General features: G+C 33.3%; 1 long non-coding RNA gene across 2 annotated transcripts in view; it reads left to right on the plus strand.

Annotated features, from left to right (window-relative positions):
• LOC134731967 (uncharacterized) overlaps window positions 1-16,710 on the plus strand; it is a 52,775-nt gene extending 36,065 nt beyond the window's left edge. Inside the window, exons 2-3 of one of the 2 annotated variants that reach the window (XR_010114725.1) lie at window positions 1,379-4,822; window positions 4,894-16,710. This is a non-coding gene — a long non-coding RNA (uncharacterized lncRNA). Of the gene's footprint in view, window positions 1-1,378 lie in introns of both variants that reach the window. The other variant, XR_010114724.1, reaches the window with a different exon arrangement.
• Window positions 16,711-21,499: the final 4,789 nt, after the last annotated feature.

The following is a 21,499-nucleotide window of genomic DNA, read 5'->3' on the forward strand; positions in this document are numbered from 1 at the left end:
CACTGACTACAAAATGTAAATATGTGGAGTTGAAGGGAGTGTGCAATACTTTTGTTGTCCTTTAAAACTTTTAAGCTTAATATGCAGAGCAGTTCAGTGTATTAATAAGGACAGGAAGTCCCTGGTGAATACAGTAAAATAAATCAGTCCAAAGCTATGTAGTCACTACACCAAAGACCAGTTGATTTGTGTATTTTTTCACTTTTCAGGATGTTTTACATGCTATAAAATTAAACCTGATACTCTGTGACTTTTAATTTCTTAAAGTATATCTGCTTTATTTATATTTGTTTACATGATTGATTGATATTAACTCACCCTTCCTTTATTAGTCATTTCACTACTAAGTATATGTACACAGAATAGCTGAGTGAGCCAGTGTGAACCAGAGTGACCCAAAAATCCAGCCAGAAAATGCGGGCAAGATTATGCCCTTTCCCAGACTGCTAAGCACACTGCCTCTCCCTTGGAAGGCAAGAACAGCAGTGGATGACATGTGAAGCTTTTCAATACACTTCCTTGCGTTTCAGCCAACAGGGTCATTCACACCTCTTTAGTTGTGCTTCCTAAGCAGTCTCTAGAGCTTTGAATATAGAATATCATGGGAATAAAACATATTGTAATATAGAAAATGTTCAAGAAAAATGTAATCGAAATGCATTCCTGCAGAGAGATATGTAATGACTAACCTAAGAAGGTCATCAAACTTATAAATTCTAAGCAGTCTCTTACAGTATTTCTTAAGCAAAACATCAGGATTCTATACTTCAATATTGAAAAGAAAAGAAACAGATTTGTTTGTCTTTATTTGGCCCAATTGAAGGGGGAAAAGTCACACTGCTTAATCACATTTAATATTTTCTTATTTGAAAATTTATTATCATAGACTAGAAGAATGATGTTAATATAAAATAATAATATTATTATTAGGTAGATAAAGTCCCTTTACAGATACTGGATGATTAAAAAGCAAGTATATTTATATAAGATGTATGAGAATAAAATCTTAGATTTCGTTAACAATTATGCTAATACTTAATGTAACATTTTTAAGTGTTTTTACGCATGGGATATGCATTGAGAGAAAATGTGGACCTTATATTCAATTAGTATACCAGAAATATCCAAAACTAGGTTGTATTTTCACTAATCTCTGGTTGTTATTTGACAAAGCTTATTTATAGAGAAAAAAAATATGTTTTCTGCGACCAAATTAGTAGCCCTAGAAAGGAGAAAATTTAGAATGTGAAAAGTTGGCAGATCCCTATGGATTGTTGAATTGGAAAACATCCCTATAAGAGGATAAAAATAAATTTCAGCTAATTTGCTCAGCATGGCCTGAGTTTCACATAATATCTTTTTGTTTTGTTTTGTACAGAGATCCTGGCAAAATTACCAACAATCAGTGATGGAAACTGAAGGGAGATTGATTTAAATCTTCAATGACAGTTGTACAGAAGTTGAAGAAACATGTCATCTTTCCAAAGAAGAGTGAGTAGCTTGGTTGGTGGTACCCTAAAATTAGGGCATGATTAAGGTACGTCATTTCTTTTAGTTCAATCAAAGTGCTTTGCTGTTTCCATTGCGGAGAATTTCTTCTTCTTTTTTTCAATCTCTCTCTCTCTTCCTCTTCTTCCTCTCATTAGTAGATGTCTTTTATAATTGATGTCGTTTACTGTCCTTTCATCAAATGTATGCCACATCACTTAGGCGAACCAGCAGACAGGGCACCAAAATACACATTAGAGGAGACTAGCTTCCATGAGACGCTTCGACTGTCTCATCAGGGCACTTGTAATAAGCGTCTTGGTGCCACTGAATGCAATGCTGTATTCAAATAATAGCTTTCATCTTCACCCTTTTTAAATATAAAAGTAAACCTTGAAGCCCTTTGAAGGACCTAACCAAACAACATACCTATGAAAATAGATCAGTAAGGCTTTGAGAAACATTCTCAAGTAAAATCTGTAAAGCATCTTTGCATTTTTTTTTTCAAGAAAGACCTCCAGGTAAATGACGGCTTTTAATAAGACACATGACAATCTCAATTACAAGAATCATTAGTGTGTGTCCTGTGTGCCATTTTATGCTCCCAGCAGGATATATCTTTTCTCATCTAGGGTTTCCAGGGCTGTCTACTGTTCTCTATGTGTAAAACATATTTAAGTGTTCCCTCAATGCTGCACTAATGTTGAAACAAAACAAAACAAAAACGAAAAAACCTTTGTCAAGTGGTCAGACAGACTGGAACTAGAGGATTATAGGTAAGAGAGATAAAATGAAGGGTTGAAACCTGTAATTTCTATTTATGTGGTGGCAACCAAATCAGCTGTTGGAGTCAGGCAATTTAAAGATGTGTCTACTGGCGCTCAGAGTCTGGGAAGAAGACACTTCTGCGTCTGACAGTGAATCAGGCCCTCAGTTTTGAAGATGTGCTGTAGGTGATTCCTCGCTGAATCCATTTCCCAGTTAGTTTCTATTCCCCGCCCCGTTCCTGTGTCCCCACACTTTCCACTTGATTTTATCTCTGACAATTCTATATTTTACTTTCCTTCTTCTCATTCCCCTTTTCCCACCCCCTTTTTTTACTGTAATTTCTTGGCCTCTGACTACTGTTCCATGCTGGATGTCCCCAGAAAATATAGTATGTTTAGAAAGGAGACAATGCATCTCAGAAGGGCCTCCCCAGTCCACTAGTTCATTTTTGAATGTGTTGTGGTCTATGGGTGTCAGGAATATTTGTAGATGAAGTAATTTGAGGCATGAATTTTGATAGAAGCAGGATCACCAATAAAATGATAAATGTAGGTACCTGTCTACCTTGCATAATATTCACTATGATCTTGAGAATTTCAATGTATAATTTGTCTTTATTCTTATTTTTCATTAAAATTAACAGAATCTCAGAGCTGGTAGAAAGTATAGAAACTGTATATACAACTCTCATATTCAGATGAAGAAAATGATGCACAAAAAATCAACTGTCCTAAGCCATTCAGCTTGTCTATAAGTGCTGTTGGCTTAATTATAGTTTTCTATACTTTTTGCATATATTTAGGCAAAGAAAATACTTTCTCAGAAACTGGTTAGAACTGTTTGAGAAGAAATATAATCATCAAAATATACACACAGTAAAATGTAACTGTCCATCATTCAACATAGGCAAGAATATGTATTGAATTGCCTGAGTGTATTATGCATATAGCAAAACTTACTTGAATTGCTAATAAATCTTCTGACCTCTGTATATGTATAAAATATATAAACCAATCAAATTCTGTATATAAATAAATTTATTTCTGGATACCAGTACAATCCCCATTTCACTTTTGTGTATTCCAGTTATTTATTACTCACAGTTCTGTATTTTAACCAGAACAAAGGGATTACCCAGAAGAAAAGAAGGTAAGCTATTTCATCAGTTTTGTTGGAAATCAGAAGTTTTTTTTCTATTATTAGCTTTGTATTCTTAAAAAAGAAAAAAGAAGGAGGAAAAAAAATCTCATCTTCTCATTTATAAGAATTCCCGTAAAAATTGGCAGTGGTGAGGTGGGGAGCAAATGCATTACCAATAAAGAGCTAGACCTATTATTGGAGACGATCAGTTTTATTCTACAGAAAATATAGTTTGTTCTTGAAGATGTAATAGACGTAATATTTTTTAAAGCAACATATTAAATATACCAGTAAATATTTTTGTTAAACAAGGCTTTTAAAATTTAAATTATATCCCTAACCTGGCTTTCTAGTTTTTCTAGAGAAATAAAGCAATTTTAAAGGAAATATCCATTCAGATTAATGCTGCAAATATCATACCAAAATGTGTGTGGTGATATTACTGAAAATGAGGATTTTTGAAAACTAAAAAAGCAAAAAGTCATTGCTCCAAAAGGCTTCAAGGCTGCCTTAGGATTAACAATGCAAGTCTTCAATGCATTTAGGTAATCATAATTTGATTAGCTTTCTAATTCTAAACATATTTTGATTCAAATGTTTAAAATATGGTCATCTCTTCAGTTAAAGATGAACATTTTGATGAAATAACAATACTGAAAGGGTTCTCCGTCTCCACGATTAAGTGCTACCTGTTATTTATTCAGAGCATATGTTTCAGTCTCAAAACACTGAGGACACATCTCAGTGAAAAAAAAAAATCATTTTTTTTAAGAAATCAGAATCATGTGGCAGTCGGCAGGCTAAATTTGTATTTTATGGGCTCCAAATTCAGATGAATATCGTCAAGATCTGAATTGTCTCAATGGCTGTCATAATTTAAATAATAATATATCAAAAATATACACTGCTGTCTTATAATTAATTTGTATATATGGAAAATTGAATTTTCTTAGCCAAAAAAGTACAGGGAAATCATCACAAAGGAGGATGAACATGATTATTTTTACCTGTTACTTCTATAGACTTCTCTGTAACAATTGATATGAAGATATCATCAGAATTTGTAGGTGTGCAGTATCCGTGGTATTAATAAAGGTATCTATAATCAAATATAGCAGAAATAATTAGGCTTCTCGCCAACTGCCTTTCCTAGAATCTTCAGGGACAGGAAGTGCAGCTGTGTATCACCTGCCCATATTCTACAAATAGCACTGAAGGATATAACTCAATGAAACTTGAAATCAGATTGCACAAAAATACATTATTCCCAATTTTCTATTTTTATATTGCTAGATAAATTGTAAATTCACAGCAACATTTGTCTATTGTTATCTTTATGTTGCAAAATTATACTAAATTTTGAGTGACATCTTTAGCCAGGGGAGCCTAGAAACATCCTTTGGCTAAAAAATAAAAAGATTATAATGTACACTAGAGAAAACATTTCTAGAAAATATGCCTTTCACTGTGCCTTTAAAAACTAAGATTTTTTTAAAGGCACAGTGAAAGGTATATTTTGATCAACAGCTTATATTGTTTAGAAATTTGGCTGTGGTTTCATATTTTGTCAACTAATTTTCAATCACAAAGAAAATTTAGAAAGAGATGAAATAGAAATAAAAGTCTTATTAGGAATAGTAATTATATAGATAGTGAAATGACTACTTTTTTATAAGGAGCAGTAATTTCATAATGTAATAACTTCCTTTTCAGTAAAAGAAAGTGATTAACAAAGCTAAACAGTCACACAAGGCAATGTACCACATAATTCAAAATGCCAGTGCAAAAATGTTAGTTAATAAATAAAGATTCAATGCTTGTCTGTAATAATTAGTCATAGTTTCTGCACTTAGAAGGAAAGCTCTCCCCAGGAGTTGAGAATTAGAGTGGAAGTGGAGATTTTGAGTATGAGAAAAGCGAATTTCGCTCATGTTGCAGGGTTACACTGCTATGATGGAAGGCTTTCATTTTTCAAGTAGGAAACATGGAAATTACAGTAACTATGGCCAATTTATATTGGCCTAGAGAACACTTTATTTTTCTCTGGGCCCCAATTTCTCAACAGGTGCCGCTATTGATATTTTGGTACAGATAGTTCTTTGTCCTGAAGAAATTTGCTGTGTATTGGAGGATTTTTATCAGCATTATTGACCTCTCCCCAGTAGATGCCAATAGTATCCCCTCCCACTATGGTGTGTGTGTGTGTGTGTGTGTGTGTGTGTGTGTGTGTTTTGGTGGAAATAAATTGAAAAGAAAGGAAAAAATAATAGTCACATGGAAGCTTAGGAGACAAGTCAATAAAAGAGAAATATCTAGGTAGTATGAAATCTGAAGCTTTACACAATAGAAAAAAGTACATTATATGGAATTGATCCATCATTGTTTCAAAAATGGTGAAAGTTGTTAAACCAGTAACTTTTAGCTTAGTTTATCTGTAAAAAAAAAAAAAAAAAAAAAAAAAAAGCTACATGAACAATTCAAGATTTATTAAATGTTGAAGATTTCCCTTCAGTATAAATTTATAAATATCTAATTAGTGTGTGTGTTTGTGTATGTGGCTTCTTCATTTAGCACCTGGGACGACTTACCTAATTTGCCCTTCATTCTTTATGACTTTCATGGATAATTTCCCAAAGCTCCTGAGGATTATTTATTTATTTATTTATTTTTGGGACTGGTTCTCGCTCTGTTGCCCAGGCTGGAGTGCAGTGCCGTGATTATGGCTCTTTGCAGCCTCAACCTCCCCTACTCAGGTGATCCTCCTACCTCAGCCTCCAGAGTAGGTGGAACCACAGGTGTGTGCCACCACATCCAGCTATTTTTTAAAAAAATTATTTGTAGAGATGAAATCCTCCTGTATTGTTCAGGCTGGTCTTGGTATCCTGAACTCAAGTGATCCTCCCAGTTTGGCCTCCAAAAGTGTTGGCATTACAGGCATGAGCCACTTCACCTCACCAGGTCACTTACTTTGAAACCCTCTACTAGGTGATACGAAGGCCCCAAAATTTAAATATACCAATATTTCTCTTTTATTATATTTTTAAATTTTCAGATTTTAATAAGCTATCTAGATCCATGAATGTTAAAATAGATTTTTCTTTTGTAGACCCAGCATTGTTCACTGAGGATAGATGTAGGATCAGTTCCTTTCAGGTATTAATTGTAATGTTGCTGAACATATTACCATGAATCTGTAGTATCAAAATTCAGATATAAAACTTGGGAGGATTTATAGTCCAACTTATAGTAACTAAATAATAAAATGGTGGCATGATTATAGTTCAATTTTTTTCTTTATCAAGAGCTTAGGGTAACAATGCTTTGTTTCTGTATGTTGCACTTTTCAATTACAGTAAAGTCTTTCCCTGATAACAAATAATATGGCATGTGCAATAAAGGGGAAAAGTGGATATGAGAACTTATCCTTGCTGGTATATTTGAAATGTGACAAAACATTTTTTACAGTGAATATGTTCAAATTGAAAAGAAATGACAATTTCCTTTAACTAAGTACTGGGTCACTATTTCTTCCAACCTAGTTGTTTAAGAAACACTCAGCTACCATAGATTTGCTAGGCCAAAGTTTCTCAAACTTTAGCTGTGTCAGAATTACTTGGAGGGTTTATTGGAATGCATATTGCTGGGCTTCATGTTCAGGGTTTCTGAGAACTTGCGTTCCTAACAAGTTCTCCGGTGATGCAGTAGTATAGAGAGTCATTGTTCTGGAGACATGCTTAATTTTAGGTACAACTTATTTTGACTTGAGAACTTTCTCTTTATTAAAATAGCAAAGGCGGTGTAGATAAAAATAAATAAATTGTATTCATTTGGGTTTTCTAATTTGCAACAGACCAAATCAGCATTACCACTGGAAAGAATGACTTAGGAGAGTGGTTGTTTTAATGAGAGATTCTTTACATGCCATTGAAAGACAGGAAACCTTAAAAGAAAAACAAAACTGATAATCAACTCCTAAACGGGAATTTGAATTAGCTAAAAACTTTTTTGTCAAACGCCTACTACAAAGTCAGAGTTCATTCTCCTAGACTGGCAAATACTTTGTTATCAATATTTGTTTATATTTTCCCATAATTATCCTTATTTCACCTGCCACAAAAGAATTAATCATTTTATGTCCTCAGTCTTCAGCCCTCCCTGAAGTACCCAATAGCTCTTGTCCTTCTATATGTCATCACCTAAGTGTATTTTAAGACCCCACTAATTCAATAATTTTATTTAAACTTTGATAGGATTCTATTAAACTTAAGGTATATTATTAATTAAACTAGAGGACATCTACTATAGTGAATAAATTATCCATGATTTAAAAACAAAATTCAAAGGTAGACAAGGCCACCTGCGGCCATGGAGGCTGTGTAACTTCAGGAAGAACACTTACGAGTTAATGATAGGAATGGCACTCTCTGGAATTGTACAACCCAGTGTGCCTTAGTCAGATATAATAGGCCAGATTTAGCAAGACAGGCATAAAGTTCTAGCCCTAACTTCAAAATTCTACAGAATGTGGGAGACATGAAGTAAGAATGGCACATGGGACTTTTGGCTATTAGTTGACCATGAATAGCTCAATGTGATTTCAATAGTGATATGTAACTGCCCTCAAAAACTCTGAAGAGCTTAGAGTTTTAGCAGAGGATGGTGTATCTGTTATGAGTGAGATGAGAAGTCTCTCTCTTCGTGGCTGGTAGAATGAATCCAGAATTGTCAACTTCATATAACTCTCACAATATCCTCAACCCGGCCTTATTTTAGGTGAAACTAATGCATCACTTATTTCTTTCATTTACAAAGAAACTTAAGCTAATATCTACATTCAGTATAATAAATAATACAGACCCTTCAACAGAAAAAAAACCCCCAGAAATTAACAAACTGAATTTCTTCAGTTAATTGCAATTTAATTTTTGTGGACAAATATGTATTGGTTTTGACAATAAAATATGCCAAAATACTGTAGTCTTTAAAATTCCCATGTGGAAATATGGCACCATGATTGTAGCTTCTGAATGAAAAACAGAGTTTTCAGTAATTTGTACTCTTCTGACTACATAATATGGGATGTTAGAAAGAAATTCTTCTAAGTTGAATACTGGAAAAATCATCATCTGTTTCCTCTACTCATCACTAGTATACAAAGAAGGCCTTAAGCAGATTTGCTGATTAATTTATCGGTATCTAAACACTTTGTTTTCTCTTAATTCAGTGGATGAGCTATAGTACTGGAACATTTATAGTTAAACTTTGTTATTTGGTTATTGTCCTTATAAAACCAACTTTTGCTGATAAAACATATTAACACTTATGGATGCCTTATAAATCCAATAATACAGCTTTGAGAGCATTTACTCTGTTTCCGACAAATTTTAATAAGTCTGGCCCAGCCTTTTCGACTGAAGCAAATGTACAGACCTCTACACTTCAACATGAAGACCTCCAGTTCATAATGTGCATATCCAAAGCACTGATACTAATGCTGTATCCAGAGTTTTCAATGGGGAGGGTAATCTGTAATAACAAAATTGTATCCCTTCCTTCCTGCAATTACCTCACTATCCTCACAGCCTTGACATCTGGAAACCCACTGCTACTGTAGCAGCTGTGACTCCTCTCCTAGCAGGAAGTTAACTACACATTCCAAAGAGCACCAATTGTTTTGATATTTTCTGGCAGCTCAAAAAGCTTGGATATTGGTGAACACATTATTTTGTGGCAACCACATTTTGGAATTATACACAAATGTACAACATGTCACAGTCTGAACAACTTACAGGTGTTAATGTTGTCTTTCTCTTAATGATATCATATTCCAAATTTAATCACTTTAAATATAGAGTAGTATATTAGAGAATTAAACCTCATTCTGCTCATACTCACTTCTGCCATCATTTTCTCAAATGATCAGCACGGAAAAAGACTTACTAAAAAATATGCTCCTATTTAAATCCTTGGAAGAGAATCAATTAATTTAAGTTAGAAAGTAAGTATTGTGAGAATCATCCTGCCCTGTATTTGCCCACATAGCACCTCTGTTATCAGAGATTTTCAGATACTTATTCATTTTCTAGAAATCAAGACCTCCAAAAGAAGAGCAGAACTATTAAATGTTGGGCAAATCCAGCTGCATTTTAGCGTCACCAAATGCCTAAAATTATTTTGTGTTTTTGAGCTGATAAATCTATATATCGTTTAGTCAGATTGCTCTTATTCTTTAAAAATAATCAAAGGGATGACTGCTGGATTGATATACTGCAAATTTATCTTTGAAATGGCTACAAATAATTGTTATTCTCATTTTAAGAGCATTAGTGTCTTTTGTTAATCAAATTAAGAATGAAATGGATTTTAGTACTGCCCTACAATTACTTTTGTAATCAAAATGATTGCCAATGATCTCCGAGAAACTAAACTGTCTTGCTACAGAACAGATTGAGGATTGCTTTGATTCACAGAAAAGCTCTGGAAAAATATAATTAATTTTGATTTAGTTTATACTTTTATTTTTATTTCCGTTTTCCCTCTTCCCTACATTTTTTTAAAATATGGCAAAGTTTTCCATCGTATATTTTTATTTGACCTAATTTCCAATTAAATTTAATATTTCTCCTTGTTTAATTATTTCTTCTGGAATTTTACACTCGTAGTGATTAAATCTCAATCTCCTCTCTCTTATTCTCTTTCTTTTTTCATTCTCCTTTTCTATCACACACAATTTAATAGTTCATCTTAAGTGATTTCTCATGCCTTGTATTCAGTGACTCTAATTTCTGATATCCTCTTCTGGTTAAAAATATTTTTGCAATGTATTTATAATATCTTTTCTATTACACTGATTCTGTGTATGTTTAAGCATTTGATCACTTTTATTCAAGAGTTCCTATGATAACCAGAAGATACTGTGCATTCTCATATTATTTTAATGCTCCAATATATACTGCAGGCTTAAATAACCATAAAAGCAATGTTTGTTTAGAAAGTGACTGGTTTGTTTACCTTCACTGCTGCAGAAAATCTCACTAGGCAATTTGCCTGGGGCTGATACTTGTAACCATTGGCAATTATGGATTCTAGAAATACCTTGATAGGAAGTTTTTAAAAAGCTATTTCAAAATCAGACACAAAAATACAACACATTTTCTAGGATTGTTTTTCTTGCCGTTCAGGCTGCTTGCCTTTCTTATCTTAACTAAAATTCACTTTTCATCAGCCTGCAATGAGTCACAAAAAAATGCTGTATCAATCTTGGGTTGTTCCTGGACATTCATAGTCAGATAAATTATTTTCAGAATCAGCAAAGCAGAATTATTTTTATAAAATGGTGTCTTTACACATCATTGATGTTTTGCAGAGGTCTGGACAAAACGCCAGTGATGTACTTTTAACTGCCAAGGGATCCACTTACACAAATGAGACATGGGCACACCATTCTGCCATCAGGGCGCTCATCATTTGACATACATATTGGACTTTGCGGGAAACACAAAGAGAATGCCTGGGACACTGTTCTCATCCTCTAGAGTCTTTACTAATAATATGTCAAAGTTGAGTAATAATATACACTAAGTAAAAGCTTTTCAACAGAAGCATCTCCATTAGTCTCCACTTTGGGCCAGACAGCAAACTGAGCCTCTGTTTCTCTTAAGTACAAACTGATCTCAAATATTTAGAACAAAGAAAGCACATCCTTTCAGCTAAAAGTTACAGATATCCTTTGCTACATGACAAATGGTTGAAATTATCAAATATTTATAACAATATGATTGAAGAGTTCAGTTACAGGCTTTGGTTTTGACTGTTTGCTTGTTGATCAGTGTTGTGCAGAAATGCCCAATATGTTTGAATTGCTTCACTTTGAGCATGATTTGTGCCAGAAATAGAGCTGACTAAGCTGTTTTTTTTTTTTTTTTTCCTTTTTCTTACACATTTAAAAATCACTCTTTACTTTCCAAAGACCTCTTGGTCAGAAACTTGCGTTTAAGAATTTTGTTATGCCATAATATAATAAAATGTATAAAGCAGAAAATAAAATAAACGGATGATTTATGCATAAGACGTTTTGCCTTTAAGCTATTCAAACTTGACTTTAGTGAAGTTTATTATCAAAAGTTTCTCACCTGATAACATAAATTTTGACAGAATGGAAATGTTAGTTTTGGCCAATAAACATACAGCCTTTAATCATCCCAAAAGTTTCACCTAGGAAAGAAACTGGAAATAGTTCTTAAGTCTAATTAGAATAGAGAGATAAGTAACTTTTTTTTTTTTTTTTTTTTGAGGCGGAGTCTTGCTCTGTCGCCCAGGCCAGAGTGCAGTGGTGCTATCTCTGCTCACTGCAAGCGCCGCCTCCCGGGTTCACGCCATTCTCCTGCCTCAGCCTCCCGAGTAGCTGGGACTGCAGGCGCCCGTCACCTGCGCCCAGCTGATTTTTTTGTATTTTTAGTAGAGACGAGATAAGTAACATTTTTAATACTAGATTTAATCTTAGCAAAAATATCTGTATCTCTAACTCAAACTCACTATCTACTTTTTAAAAATAATATTGCTCATCTTTTAATATAAAGGAGAATCACCATATAAGCCATTAAGAGCTAAAATACACTAGGTGCTGGAAGCTATCATTGACATACTGTCATTCAAAAATTATATATGTATTTGGCATAAATGTAATAGTTCATGTACAATGAGCCATCAAGACTATGTGCAAATCCCAACAACTGCTTCCTTTTTCTAGTTTTTTTTAAAGAAATAAGACATAATGAATGTATTACGAGAATCTCCCACACTGTAGCTTCCCCTTAATAATGTAATATATACATTTAAAATTACAATTTAATGCTTAAAAATTGTTAACATTTCACAATTTTTTAAATTTGGAGACTTGATCCGGAGAGCATTGGGTGTGATTCTGCAAATCATGCAGCATATATTTTATTACAGACTTTTAGCTGCTGAGGTTTCTTACAGAGGTCAAATGTGTGTGTTTATGTTCTGCTTAGTCTTATGACAGAATATATCACTATTGTTTAAAAAGAAAAACATATAAAGAAGAGAACTACAATGTTCTTAACTCCTAGCATACAAATGCCACTAAACTGTCCACATCAAGACATTTGAAGTTAGCATCTCATCATTTTAAACCCAGATGTGTGTATTTTGGGCACATTTTTTTGAGCACTACATAATCATAATGTAACCTAAAATAACAATGGAAGAAAACTAAGCTCTGCTTGATAAAATGCACTTTATTTTACATGGTGTTCACAGAATGGCTTAGATTTAAAAAAATGAATTCTGTCTTAGTTTAAGACAGAAGCACAAAGACATTTCCCTTCTGGACAACAGACTTTGGCATTGCAAGATCAAAGGAACAATTTTATCTGCATTGTGACTACAGACCAAAAGATTTTACAGTATTCCTGTCTCCGTGCTAAAGCCTATGTGTCTTTAATGGCATTTAAATTATAGCCCTCTGTAGCCATGCAGTCAAAACACCACATCATCTGATGGGACACCATGTTATATTCTGTCAGTATGTCTCATTTAAAAATTCTTCTATACTGTACTTGCCCTCATTTTTCTCTTTTGGAAGAAAATTTGAGTAAACTGCCTTTTTAACTAGGTTTATGGGTTGAACTAATCAAGATAGACAAAGACATACTTTGGCTTACATTATTTTAACTTAATAAATTTAAACCAACTTAAAGATTTTTTTTCTTCTTTTCATTCTTCCACATTTTCGTTTGTTTGATTTTAGGATTTTCTTCTCTCTAATGTATCACATGGCACATGGCATACTATAGAGTTTTGTGACATGAAAAATAAAAATGTGTTCCCATCAGAAAATTATAGCTAGAGTATCGCTTTTTCTAAGCAAAGTGTTTTATGTTAAACTGATTTATAATAGAATGACTATTATATATAAAAGACAGGAGCTGTTCTCTGAATTCTGCTATAGCACATAATGCAGATGGTGTGTTTCAAATGTCACTGGAGAGACAAATTTTCATTTGAATATGTACTTCTAACGTGTTTATTATAGTAACTTAACAATAAAAACTTGCTGAAAATTAGCATTTTACTCAGAATATTCCTGTACATATAAAAATAAGATGTTACATTTTCTTGATCTGCAGTCCAATACTCACTCCTGAGCTGCACACCCTCCTAGATGTTACATTTTCTACAGAAGCAATGAGCTTTTTCTCAAAAATAGATGTAATCAGGAACACACAATTAACCTACACTTTCCTGATATCCAATATTATATATATTGATAAGTAGTTATAGCCATTTTAAAAAGTAAAACTCATTTTTTTCAGGAGCATATGCTAGATTAGTAACTGATGGATAACTTTGCTTTCATGCTTCAGAATACAACAGGGAGTTTCATGCCTTTTTAAGAGTAGTTTTAAATAACTTGAAAATATAATGAATTTTTAAATCACATGTTCATTTTAAGATTGAGATGCAATATGCTTGTTGAGGATAAGTGATTTTAACATGCCCATCGGAGGCATTTCTTTAAAGTGACATTATCTTAGATAAAATCAACTGAGAATATTTATGAGGATATGTATATCTGTTTTGGAAAAAGCCAACCATTACAATAAACTGATTCTGATTTTGACTGACTTTTATAACTATTATTTTTGTGTAGAAAATCACATCTTCTGTTTGCTACATATAGAGTAGAAATAAAGGGGCCTACTGGAAACATAACAGATTTGAGGAGTTAAGTCTTTTTCTCAATCTGGAAATGCCAAGGAACCTTTGACATATTTTACTTAGCTGAGGAACCAGGTAAAAAATGTAGAATGTATTTATTGAGAATGGGGATAATTTATTATAAGACTTTCTCATTGAATTAGGATTGGATGTCTCCATACTTGGTGGACATTTGATAAGAAATCATTGTCAAATAAGAAATTATTGTCAGAATATTATGTGTCTAAGTGGGAACATATGATGTAATATTTTCATTAAAATACTTTTTTTCTTATTGGGAGCAAAAAACCATAGTGGTTTTCAGAGGCAAAAGACTAGAGTAGAAAGAACACTTTTCTTTGTGTGGAAAATAGTTAATTTTATATCCCCATTCTCTTCTACCCCACAACACTAGGATAATTCCCAGAACTGTTTCTGGAAATATATTATTTGATAAATACTAAAGAATATGTGCAATATAATGAACACTTGTAAATCTGCTATCCAATTTAAGAACTAGAGCAGCATCAAAATTGATAAAGCAACCTCTGTACTTCTCTGCCTTCTCTCCCTCAGAGGTTACTATTATCAAAGCCTCCACATACAGTTGTGCAGGTTGTGTACTTTACAAATCTAGGGAATGCCTACCCTTCCATACAGTTCTGATATGAACGATGCCCCTTAAAGTGTGCCGTGCATCACCTACACAGATTTTCACGATGGTTCTCCATCCTCCTGAATTTCAGGGTTACCTTTTCAAATGAAAGCTTAGCTTAGTTTGGGCTTTACAAAAATGGTAACATTTTATACATATTCCTACTATTACTGGCTTTTCTTCAGTCAAAATATGTTTCTAATTGTCATCTACATTGTTGCATATAGTTTTAGGTTTATTTTATTCCTTGGGGTATAGTATTAAATTATGTAAGCATTCTTAATTTATTTTTTGTTCTCTTTTTTGGACATCTAAGTTGTTATCTGCTTTGGAATTAAGCAAGCTGTTGCAGCAAGTATTCTTGTATGCATCTCTTGGAGCACATGGTCAATAAATGCTCTAAAGTATGTACTAGAATAGATATTTCTGAGTCATAGGTTTGTGGATGGATGAAGGGTATATATGTGGAAGGTAAAACTTTAAAACTCTAATGAATATATGTGAAGCATATTATGCTATTAATATAAAACTAGACAAGCTTCCTTTTAAAAGACCTAAATATTTTCTAATATTAAATACTTTCATCACTTTTACAAGTATTATTTGTGCACAGGCATCAATTCTATTTATAAGTAGCTACTTGAGTGGTTTTATAAAATACCTGCCTTGCTAAATCAATCAACAACCATTCTCCCCAAATCTGTTATCTATAAGAGGAAGCAAAGCCAGAATCCATTTTGGTTATCTTAATATTAATTAAACAAATTTATTTTAAACTCAAGGAATGGAGATTAAAATTAAAGGACTGAGCCAATGCAAAAATGACCCATTTCATTTTTCTTCCCATACCCTTTTCAAACCACTTTGGGAAATACTAAATATTAACACCAAACCTGAAGATTATAATTACAATCATAAGTATAAGAAAGTAGAGAAATGTACAGAAAATTACTAGATAGATTTTTTTTATTGTGGTAAAATGTACATGACATAAATTTAACAATTTTAACCATTTTAAGTGTACAGTTCAGGGGCATTAACTACATTCACATCATTGTGCAAAATCACCATCAATCATCTCTACCTCTTCTATTATTTACCTTTTCAAACTAAAACTCTGTACTCATTATACAATAACACCTAACACCTATCCTGCCTCCTTCTATCTCCTGTCAACCACCATATTACTTTCTGTCTTTATACATTTGACTACTCTAGTTATTTCATGTAAGTGAAACCATGTAATATTTGTCTTTTCGTGACTGACTTATTTCACTTAGCATAATGTCTTCAAGTTTCATCCATATTGTAGCAGAATATTCTTCATTAAGGCTGAGTAGTATTCCATTGTGTGTGTGTGTGTATATATAAAATCATAAGATATTACATATATAATCATAAGATATTTTATATATGTATATCACATTTTGTTTATCCAGTCAACCATTGATGAACAGAGAGCAGTGGGTTGCTTCTACCTTCTGATAATTGTAAATACTGTTTATTTGAACAGAAGTATACAAATATCTTTTTTAGTCTTTGCTTTCAATTATTTTTAGCTATGAAGATTTTTAAGAAGTCCCATTAGTTTTCATCCTGGGCAGTTGCCATCCTAGGTGTTAAAAGAAAATTCTGAGACTGGCCGGGCATGGTGGCTTATGCCTATAATCCCAGCAATTTGAGAGGCTGAGGCAGGTGAATCGCTTGAGCTCCAGCCTGGGAAACATGACAAAACCCCATCTCTACAATAAATACAAAATACACCACAGGGCATGGTGACATGTGCCTGGAGTCCCAGTTACTCAGAAGGCTGAGGTGGGAGAATCGCTTGAGCCCATGAGACAGAGGTTGCAGTGATCTGAGATCGCACCACTGCTCTCCAGCTTGGGGAATAGAGCTAGACCTTGTCTCAAAACAAAACAAAACAAAACAAAACACCCTGAGAATACTTTCTTTAGATTGGCAGAAGGAAGGATAGAGACAATACACATTTTATATATTTTCTTTTACAATATTTTTGTTACTTGAATGCATTTAATTTTCTAAAAATGAACAAGTGTTATTGATACAATATCCAAATTGCTGTATTCTAATTTCAGTAATATGAAACCATTAGAATTTTAAGTATAGACATAAAGTTACGAATTTGAAGAGCAGATTTTATAAACACACTTTTTTCATGCTACTCCACTTAATAATGGGATACACTTTCATGGAATACTAATCAAAGAATACTTTATTCTACTTCGTTAATATTTGCCAATACTCACAATCAGATGATGATTTGATAGATAAGCCAATAGACAGATAAATGATAGATAGATAGATGATAGATAGGTAGATAGATAGATAGATAGATAGATAGATAGATAGATAGATAGTCAAGTCAGTCTGGCTCAACCCTTTCTTGACCATTTTACAGGAGATGAAACAGATTTTGAGAGGTAAAGTGTACAGGTCCTTCAATTAAAAAATGACAATATCAAAGTTCAAACTTTAGTCTTCCTGGTGTCAAAATGCATTTTATCCACTATAGATTCTGCCTTTCTTAGCTAAATTAATCCTCACCGGAACACCATGAAGTAGATAGCAGAGTTGGCAGCTGTTCATTTGCTCTTGAGAAATAGATCTTTGAGATATTAAATAATTTCCTTAGGATTTCAGAGCTGATAAGTGGTATAATAATATCTCAAATCTTCTGGTTTTTAATTTGTACTTTTTCCATAACCTATGCAACCCATGACCACCATTTAGTTTTTACTGATATTAACATATTTTATCCCAGGCAATAAAATCTTAACTATGTATACTGAATGCATATTTTAAATATTAAGTTAAGTATGTAACTTGCCCTATGCCGTATTTCTTTAATCAGGGGACTGAGCATCACATTTAGATCTGATGAGTTTGGGAGAAGTTCTCAAACATCCAGAACCATGGACCTTAAGAATTACTGCAGAAATCTCCTTCAGTATAGTCATAGGGAGCATTAATGCTTTTGTGGTACTAAACATATTTTTGAGCTTAGATACAAATCCTACTTGTCCTGACCTGATAGGGTAGGAATTGTTTAGGTGCTTCAAATCCAGATCTTTCAGGGGTTGCCACCTAAGCTCATCTTTGTGAGTAACTCTAGATAATAATACATTTTGGTATCTTCCAAAGTGCTTATCTATGCATGGAAAAGTTCAGTAATCATCATGAGGACTGTTTGTAGTTTAGTTCTTTTTGAATTTTAGTGAATAGAAATATCATTCATGCCTTAACACATGAGGGAAATCCCCTAAAGGTAACTACTCATTATCCTTTGGGTTAATCCAGTTTCATGTCAGAGAACTGGACTATCATTTCCACAGGCTCATGCAAAAGAACAAGCACAGGTGTAGTGAATTTATCCTTCTCTTCATGTGGCCTGAAAATTTCACCCTGTAGTCACTTCATCAAAATATCTTTGCTCCTTTCATCATAATCTATTTTCAAAAAGAAGGAGCAAAAGGCACTGTTAATTTTTAAATGTGGAATTATGAAATAAATAATAGTTCACATAATAATTCATAAAATATGAATGGTACTCTTTTAAAAAAGTCCCAGAAACCCTTCCTGTGTTTCTCTTAAAGAAACATAATACTATTACATCTTTGTTATTACAAAAGTGTTTATCACCTTTACAACTACTGGGCTTCATTTTCGACTAAAGAGATCTATATTCTAAACCTATCAGTAATACCTATGCTATAACAAGCTCTTATCAATGCTCGTATAGTGCCTGTCTCCTGGAGCATACAATTTTAGGTTCATTTTGCTTTTATTAAATTGATTTCACTTCCTCCAACGTGTTTATTTCATTAGCGTAAAACAAAATGGAGCTTAATGATTCCTTAAGGCTGAAATAAAGGACAAAATATTTTGTTGGTAAAAAGTAGTTGATAATAATGCTAAAATATTTTCAGATACAACTAAAATAGAGTTGACTAGAAAAAAGAGAAACATAATTTGGATATGAACATTAATTTAAAAATGCAAACATTCTGAAATATTAGTACAATACCATTTTATTTCTGAATGAGAATGGTTATTTGTCCTCATGTCTCCATCATTTAAATGAATAAACTTTGTTTTTCTTATCATGGATCAACTAATTGCACTGAAGTTTTTCCACATAAAATAGAAATAGTTATCTCTCAGACATCAACTTTGTAAGAAGCCTGCTGCCATTGAGCACTGATATAGTCATTTATTTTGGAAGAGCTGCGTCCTGACTATGAGAAAATACTTTTCCAAAATCAATTTGCTTTAAAGTTTGGGAAGTGGCCATTCTTTGATACGATACTCTTCTTCCCACTTCAAAATATTTACTGTAAAAATATACACAAAATGTGAGACGCATAATGTTTTAAAAACTTGAACAGTTTAGAGGTGACCAAGACATATATTCTAAAATATTATGAGGGTAGGTGAATAAATAAAGGCTTTGATTTAAAAATATGGAAGGCAGTCAACTAAACAAAGAAAGAAAAAGAACAAAGTGGGGAAATAATACGGGTGTCTGTGGTTGTCGTTGCTCAGAATATGAGGATCTGTTTGGAAAAGGAGAATAAAGCATATTGACTTCTTAGTTCACTTCTAAAAATACGTACTACTTAAAGCAAGGCAATTATATAATTAAAAAAATAGATACATATGCGTATTACTAAAATATATACATATATAATATAAAATTACATATATACATATATACAAATCAAAACCATCAGTGCAATAATTCTTTTGCTTTTTAGAAACAATCATTATCATATGCAGTTAATTTCATGCTTGAATACAGTATATTGCTAGACACTACAGTTATTTCTAGAATGAAGTCATTATTTTATGTTGGTAACGTGGTTTGGCTTAATGTAGTTAAATTTAAATTTAACTAAATATACTTAAGAATTAACTTAAAATTTTAGATTCGAAAGTATCTGAAATTGTCTAATATGGTCAAAGTCTAGACATCTGTACTTCTTTGCATTTGCATTTTACATTTTTTTCTTTTTGACTTATCTGTTTTGAAGTGGATTTCTACTAAATTTCCATACTGCATTTTATATGGTGTTGCTGGAAACTATATATTGATTTTTTCCTACGGCTTCTGTGGTAGAGGAACTAATGTGCAACTGACCTTATAAATGATATTCAACAACTCTAGAGGAAAGACACATCTCCATTTAAAAATGAAGGGTGCACATGGGTTACTCAACATGTGAGTCATCAAGAAATGCAATACTGTGCAATGACTGGTGAATCACAGTCTCTAAAGGAAGCTTTTTGAGATTTTTACACAGATGGCTATGCAAAGCATAAATAAGTGTGAGGAGGAAGGGAAAAGAAAGGAGGGAAAAAAAATAAATGTGTGGGAGGACAGGCAACTGCAACTTTCATTGTTCTTTATTTTCTTGACCATTGAACTAACTACTTAGATAAACCCTACAACTCTTCCCTTCAATTGCCATTACATGTCCACATAGCCTTTTAAAAACTCTAAATTTCACCTCATTCAATTTAGAACTTTTTTTTTTAAACTTTACACCTTGTAAGTGATTTGGGGAATGAGTTTCTGTGTTGTTTACGTAATGCTCTTGTCTATGCTGTGGTAGGCTGCGTGAGAGCAGGAACCCCACGCCTTACAGTCTACAAAGACCCAGTACAGGAAAGTAGAGGGGAGGAAGGAAGGCCTCCCAAAGTTATTTTTACACCTTTATAATTTATTCCAATAACTTTTTAAACTCTGTCTCTTGCTTCTCCACCTTCACTTGTCACAATTCAAATCAAGTTGAAAATATTTTAAAATAAGAAACTGATTGGCTGGGTGCAGTGGCTAGCAACTTAATTCCGGCACTTTGGGAGGCTGAAACAGGAGGATCGCTTGAGCCCAGGAGTTCAAGACCAACCTGGACAACATAGGGAGAACCAATCTCTACAAAAAAATACAAAAATTAGCTGGGCGTCATACCATGCGCTTGTGGTCTCAGCTACTTGGGAGACTGAGACCAGATAATTGCTTGAGTCAGGGAGGTCAAGGCTGCAATGAGCTGTGGTCACACCACTGCACTTCAGCCTGGGAAACAGAGTGAGCTCCTATCTCAAAACATAAATGAATAAATAAGAAACTGATTAACTTTTACTGTAGCCCATACAGTAGATGTATCACTGACCATGTAAAATATATACAACTCAGATAACTTTGTGTTGCAATTGTCTAGACATTCTGCTACCCATAGAATCAGGTCCACACTCCCTACCATGGTATTAAAAATTTTTCATATTCTGAGCCCAGAAAATTTAGCAGATTCAAACATCCTTCTTCTCCCTCTACTCACTTTGTTTTTCAGTGACACCAGTCTAATATTTATGTGCTCTTTTTCTAACATATGAATTGTTATACCAAGTTGCCCCCCTTAATAACCCTTTTTTTTTCACATGTCTTGTCTGTTTCTCGTCACAGATAATGTCTACTCATCTCTTTGGTAGATAAGAACTATTCAAACCTTTTCAGAGTGTTTTCGGGGACTTAATATCTAAAGATAAGATACCATAAAAACAGAAAAAAGATTTAGGGGTTATCTAGCCCAATCTTTTCATTTTGTGGCTAAGGAAACTGAAGCACAAAGAAAGAATACTGTCCAAAGTCATACAGTAATAAATTATACAATCATGACTAACTATCTATGACTTGCCAATCTCTAT

Source organism: Symphalangus syndactylus, chromosome 19 (genome assembly GCF_028878055.3).
Source record: "Symphalangus syndactylus isolate Jambi chromosome 19, NHGRI_mSymSyn1-v2.1_pri, whole genome shotgun sequence".
Lineage (NCBI taxonomy): Eukaryota > Metazoa > Chordata > Mammalia > Primates > Hylobatidae > Symphalangus > Symphalangus syndactylus.